This window comes from Ambystoma mexicanum, chromosome 1q (genome assembly GCF_040938575.1).
Source record: "Ambystoma mexicanum isolate Mex_15411 chromosome 1q, UKY_AmexF1_1, whole genome shotgun sequence".
In the NCBI taxonomy this organism is placed as follows: Eukaryota; Metazoa; Chordata; class Amphibia; order Caudata; family Ambystomatidae; genus Ambystoma; species Ambystoma mexicanum.
This window is the reverse complement of record NC_090922.1, coordinates 1,227,303,319-1,227,310,059: the sequence shown is the minus strand read 5'-3', so window position 1 is coordinate 1,227,310,059 and position 6,741 is coordinate 1,227,303,319. Positions and strand designations below refer to the sequence as shown.

Here is a 6,741-nt window from a genome sequence, read left to right as displayed (position 1 = left end):
TAAAAGTGAAGGGCAGAATCGAAGAGGAGCTGCCTCTACCCCATAGCCTCTCACCACCAACACAGGGTTCCTGAGTCCCAACCCGACCCTCCCACACTGCATCTCCCTCCCTCCCACAGCGTACCCGCTCTGCCCAAAGCCCATCTTCTTCCTCATGAACCAACTGTCCTGGGACCAGGCACGGTGCCGGGCTGCCAGACAATGGGACACTTTAATGATAATTGGCACCTGCCAATCCCGAACGCCCGAGACGTGATCCGCTGAGGAGGCAAATTCAAACCCAGCTATCTCTCAGACTCCCATCTGCATTCAATATTCCGGCAGAGTTTATCAGAAAAGCAGCATTTTGCCTGCACACGGGAATTACATATGTGCCATCAAAAGATCTGCATGAAATACGTTTCTCAATGTATCATAAGTATTGAGTTTGGCTCTAGTTTCCTGTCCAGTCCCACTCTTAATACAATTGTAATACAATCGGTTTATTAAAATTGGTGCTTGGTAAAATTTAAAACATATTAGGAGATCATTTGCGAGGGGACCCCCAAAATTTCGACTGCCTAGGGGCCTCCACAGGGTTTAATCCGGCACTGGCTGGATGTCCTATGCAGACAATGTCATTCTGGTAGACCAACCACAGATTGAACTGCAAAAACGGATTACAACCATCGTTTTACATGCTCATGAAAACGACTTCGTCATAAACAGTATCGTGTCCAGAGAGGATACAGTTAATTCTTGCTGGCACCATCTTGTGGAGCACACAAAGATAACGGAGGTTAGTTACAAGTGCATGAGAAAACTGGCCGACTTTTGGGCACCCCTCTCTGAGAGGTCTAAGGTCCCTCTCAGAGGTATGTAAAGATTTGGGTCTTCCCAGGTCTAAAAGGATGACTTAAGAGACCATCCTGGAGTCATCCGATGATCATCGAACTACATTAGAAGTCATTTCCACATCATCAGAAGTCATCAGGCTGTTAAAGTCATCAGCAAATGTCTCAGAATGGTGGGTGATGATTTGGGGATGAGCTTAGATGACTTGCGGATGATTCCAGCATCATCCCTATTTTAGAAAACTCTTTGTTCCTGATGACTTTAGGATGACTTGCCGATTACTTCAACAGCATCACCATGATGTTTTGGGGGGGGGGGGGTGTCCTTGGGGCCAAGTGTAGTGATGGGGGGGGTGTCCTTGGGGCCAAGTGTTGTGAGGGGGCATCCTTGGGGCTGAATGTGGTGATGGGGGGGCATCCTTGGGGCCGAGTGTAGTGATGGGGGGCGTCCTTGGGGCCAAGTGTTGTGAGGGGGCATCCTTGGGGCTGAATGTGGTGATGGGGGGGCATCCTTGGGGCCGAGTGTAGTGATGGGGGCGTCCTTGGGGCCAAGTGTAGTGATGGGGGGCGTCCTTGGGACCAAGTGTTTTTAGGGGGCATCCTTGGGGCTGAATGTGGTGATGGGGGGGCATCCTTGGGGCCGAGTGTAGTGATGGGGCGTGTCCTTGGTGTAGAGTGTAGTGATGGGGGGGCATCCTTGGGGCCAAGTGTATAGAGAGGGGGCATCCTTGGGGCTGATTGTGGTGATGGGGGCCCATCCTTTGGGCTGATTGTGGTGATGGGGGGTGTCCTTGGGCCGAGTGTATTGTTGGGGGGTGTCCTTGGGCCGAGTGTAGTGATGGTGGGCATCCTTGGGGTACAGTGTAGTGATGGGGGCATCCTTGGGGCCAAGTGTAGCGAGGGGGCAACCGTCCTTTGGGCTGGGTGGGGTGGTTGGGGGTGCACCTGAGGCTGAGTGTGGGGAAACAGACCTTGGGTATGGGGTTAAGGTGGTAAGTCCAAGGGCGGTTCTATTAAAGGGGAGTGAATTCTTTGACTAAGGGATAAGGGGGTGAGGGGAGACCTTGGGGTGATGGTTATGAGTGGGTAGAAGTGCTTGGTGTGGGGGATTAAGAGTTTGGTGTAAGTCTTTGGCGGGGACATGAGTTAAGTTCAGTGGAAATCTTTGGGGTCTGGGGCATAAGAGCTGGGTGGAAGTCTTTGGAGCGGAGAGGGTTAAACATGGGGAGGGTGTCTTTTGGGTTGCGGGTTAAGAGTTTGGAAGAATTGTGACAGGATTAAGAGGGGGTTCACGGGTAGAACGGGTATAACAAAACGTGGGTGGTGGGGGAGTCTTGGGGTTAAGGGCACAGGAGTAGTTTGGGTGTGGATGGGGCAGGCGTGCGTTTGGGGATGTTTAAGGGCAGGAGAGACATGGGGGGGCGTTAAGGTTTGGGGTGTCATTGGAGGATAGGTGGGTTAATGCAGTCAAAGTCTTTTGAGAGAAGAGGCTGGGCAGAGGCTTTAGGGGAAGGAGGGCTAAGTGTGGGGAGTCCTTGAGGGGGAGGGCTAAGGGCGGGGGAAGTCCTTGATGGGGCAGTGGGTTAATGGAGGTTCTGGCGGTTAGGGGCGGGGTGCAGTTGGAGGACAAGAGGGATGAGGGCAATTTCAGGAAAAAGGGGGACAGTTAGAGAAGAATAGTGGAGGGTGGATGCAGAGTGTGGGTGATTGCTGGGTGCTGAGTGTGAGTGGTGGGTCTGAGTGTGGGGGGCCTACTGCTGTGTGTGTAGGGTGTGCTGTGTGGGGGTGAGGTGGTGCTGTGTTTGTGGGGGCTGTGTGTTTGGGGGACTGGTGACGAGTGTGTGGAGATGTTTTAGGGGTCTGGGTGTGTCTCTGGGTAGGTCTGAATGTGTGGGAATGTAGGGGCGAGTGTGTGTGGGGTTGTTCCTTGGTGCTGTTTGTGCTGTTCAGGGGGGCCTGGATGCTGAACGAAAAGGCCTTCTCTGAGGTATTGTTGCAGTTTGCAAAGTCCATGCCTTAGTGTCTAAGTGGTGGGTGGGGGGGGTCTCTGCATAAGGCATAAGGCCTGGGGTGGTCACTGGCTTGCCGGAGAGCATTTTTGGCTGAGTGTGAGGTGAAGGCACCCGACTTCTCTTTTCATGCGCGTCTCCTTGCAATTTAAGGAATGCAAAATCTTTCGAAACATTCAGTTATTGCATTATGAATTGCTGCCTGGGCTTATTCTAACCCCCTCTCCACGGCCATTTTGCTACCTGCGTTCCGGTTGGGTCCCCTCCTCCCCCTTACTCCCACGCATGGCTTTGTGTTCTCCCCTCTCTGACTCTCTTGCTCCATTGACCTGTATCCCTCCCCTTTGCGCCTGGGACTGGGTCTGCGTCTTAGCTGTTAGGAGAGATATTGCGCAGTTGGGGGAGGAGGGGGCTGTTGAGAGAGAAGGGGCAGTTGGAGAGAAGGGGGTGGGGCAGTAGGAGGAGATGGGATGGTTCGGCAGTTGACGGATAAGGGGCAATTGAAGGATGTGGTGGGGCAGTTGAGGAAGTTGGGCACTTGGAGAGAAGGGGCTGGGGCAGTTGAATGGGGTTGGGGCATTTGAGTGAGAGGGGGTGGGATCTGTTGGAGGCGAAATCGGGCAGTTGAGGTAGAAGGGGCAGTTGTGGGAGAAGGGGCAGGGCAGTTGGGAGAGAAGACAGTAATGAAAGGAAATGGGGTGGGGAGCAATTGAGGGAGAAGGGACAATTGGGGGAATGGAATGGAGCAGTTGAAGGGGCGGGGCAGTTAATGGAGTAACTGCAGTGAAGGGGGATGGGGGTAGTTGGGAGAGACGTGGTGTGTGATAGAAGTGTGTATGAGTCCGATGGGAGAAGTGGGCAAAATGGGGAGAACAGGATGGGGGCAGATAGGGAGCAGAGGATGTGGCAGTTGGAGAAGTGGTGGGGCATTTGAAGGGAGAAGGTGTGTGGGGCAGTTTGGGGAGAAGGGTGGCGGGTGCAGGTAAGGGTTCTCCCTTGCCTGCACCCGCCACCCTTCTCCCCAAACATCAGTTGGAGAATGAGATGTGGGGCCAGTAGAGGGGGAAAAGGCAGTAGGGTCCTGTGGGCAGTTGAGGGTGGAGCATTTGATGGATAAGGGGGTAGTTGGGGTGAATGGTGGCTGGGAGTAGTTGATGGAGAAGGAGGCAGTTTGAGAAGGGGGTGGTGCAGCTGTTGAGGGAGAAAGGGGCAGTTGGGGGGTGGTGGGGTAGTTGATGGAAAAGGATGCACTTGGGGGAGAGGGAGCAGGTAGGGGATGAATGAGGTGGGGCATTTCACAGTTAAGGGGCAAAGAGTGGATGGGAGTAGTTGACGGGGAAGCGGCTGGTGGGGCAGTCAAGGAGGAGAGGCCATTTGGGGGTGAAGGGAGATGGGGAGTATGTTGGGAGAGATGGTGCACAGTTTCAGTGTCTTTATATTTCAATTTGAACTTCCATCTTAGGTCAACTAGTCTGGAGTAAAACCGCTCAAATAAACAAGCCAATATGTAGTACACACACAGGCTTGAATGCTTTTATTGTTGCTGGGAATGAGTGCAGCACTTAAATATTTTAATACAGTTACTCATTCACCACACAAAGGGGGGGGCCGCATGGTGCTAAAATACACATATACACTGATTAAAAACATTTTCTTGGCAAAGGAAATCTCTTTTAATGGTGTTACGAGCACAAGAAGATTGTCCTAGTGGCTTTTTCGGGGGATTGCTCATTCCTCAGGGCTGTCTGTCCTTAACAGGAAGGCACCGAAAAGCGGAAGTTTTACTTTGGTCTCGAGGGATTAGAATGTCTGATCACTGAAGATTACTGTTTTTCTGAATCTGGGTCATTCAGTTTAAGAACTACAGCCATGAGATGGATGTTCAAAGGGCCCCAAAGAAAAAGCAAGAGGCCAAGGCGACGACGAGAGAAAGGCACTCTGCACTGAACGTCCGGCTCTTTCTCAAGAAACTTTTCTTCAACCTCCTGGAAAACTGCTACAATCATCTCATATATATTGTGAAGGTGAGTTGGGCCTGTTGGGATTGGAGTACTGTGAGCGTAATGGCAAGGGCAGGAACGGTGAGAGCGCACTGACACATGGGGGTTCACTCTTGCCAAATGAGACTAGCAAGACATAAGCGAAGAGCCCAGTGTTGGAGCTCTGTTCCGCACTACACTGGTCACAGCACTGGCTATTCACCTCACAACTTGTCTCAGTGTGAACTAGCTGAAGCAGCAAGTTTGCTTCACCAGTTCTAAATCGAGTGGCTGAAGGCAGCCCTGGTTAAGACATTTCTATTACACCAGTAGTGGGTTTACTACTCCAATTAAGTTATTAACGCTCAGAAGACTGGTTTTGAAAAAAAATGCACCGTTTGTTGGGATGGCTTGATTAATGCGAGCTCAAAGAGTTCCCATGAGAAGGTATTTTAGGGCAAGCGCAGGATCTGGGTGTAAATGGCTATGGGGATTAGCATGGCCATGGCCAGTCAATAAGTGGGCAAATAACCAAACATCTGCATGCTTTGTGTCCCTCCTTTTATGACATTCCCCCCTAGCTGTACTCTATTCCAATAGTTTCAGTGACACCCGATAGCCCTCAACTGACTCTCTGGGCAGGGTCAGGGCGCCCATCCGACTTCCTGGCTGGTTCTCAGGTTCTCCTTCCCTGTTACTCCCTGGGCTGGATCTCCACCTGACACCATTGCTCACTGGTAGGGGCAGTGGACCAAGTTGTAATTGTCTTCTCCCACTGTTACCGCAGTGTGATATCCTGCGCAATTTGCCTTATTGTTCCTGTCTACGCTGTTAGTTAGTCTGATGGCCAGAAAGTAGGTGCCTTTAACTTTTGTTTTTTGTTTTTTTTTAAATTGTAGAACAGTTACAAGCCACGCAAAGACACAATCAGTTGGCAATACATCATTTGCAGGCATCACTGGCGGCGCTTACCAGGACCGATTCATTACCAGAATCAGTGGAGAAGTCGTTGGGAATGGACACTGGATCATCCATCCTATTTCTAACTGTGTGATAGTTTCTAATTTAAAAGTCAAACTGTTGTATCTACACAATGAATCTGTCAATCTTGTTTCTGCATGATTGTCCTGTCTCCCATCCCCACCGACTCAGTGCCTGGCTCAACATCTCCTCAAAGACATATTAACCCCTTTGACCATTAAAGACCATAAATCTTCTGAATGCAGCCATAGAAAACCATGATTCATTTTCAGTTCAAATCTCTTTTAAGCCTGTTTCAACCGTTGTGTACAAATGCATTTAAATGTAGTGACACATTTGTAGGTTGACATTTTAACATTTGTTAATCCTGTATTTATTCTACAATAAGTAATTTAACAATGCCTCTTCTGATGTCCATTTATATTCATATATCCTTTCTTGTTTTTGTAGAATTTTTGAGATCTGTCTGCAAGGCTAACAGTTGGCCTACTATGGACGGCCAGGTGATGAGAAGGAAGCTTGCCACCAAAATCTGCAATGCCAGAAGAGGCCTAAAGAAGACACCGCCTTTCGAAATGCAGGATCAATGATTATTCGTTTGTATTTTTGCAAACTGATTTATTCTAATAGAATACAGCTATGCCGTTAAACTGCATTTGTTAAATAAAACATTTTTTGAACACTTTCTGAGCCTATGTTTGATTGAAGACATTTTATAGCCACAGCAATACTATAATAAAATATCAACAATGTATAGCTGCAGTATTTTACTATCATAATAATGTTGGCTGCTCTCAGTGATATTGGGTGAAGTGACTGGCGGCAGTCTGTCATGCAGGTAGACCTTTAACAGATTCTGTTTAGGTCACTGTGTTTCAATGCAGTGCTTTGTAATTTTGGGTGTGAGGCCCTATTGGCTAGAGGTGAGAATTGAAATTA

General features: G+C 49.5%; 1 long non-coding RNA gene across 1 annotated transcript; it reads left to right on the top strand.

Moving 5' to 3' along the window:
• The first annotated feature begins 4,674 nt into the window (after positions 1 to 4,674).
• LOC138544496 (uncharacterized) lies at positions 4,675 to 6,487 on the top strand. The gene is made up of 3 exons (XR_011290718.1): positions 4,675 to 4,866; positions 5,721 to 5,869; positions 6,253 to 6,487. It is a non-coding gene; the product is annotated as an uncharacterized lncRNA (long non-coding RNA).
• The last annotated feature ends 254 nt before the right edge of the window (positions 6,488 to 6,741 follow it).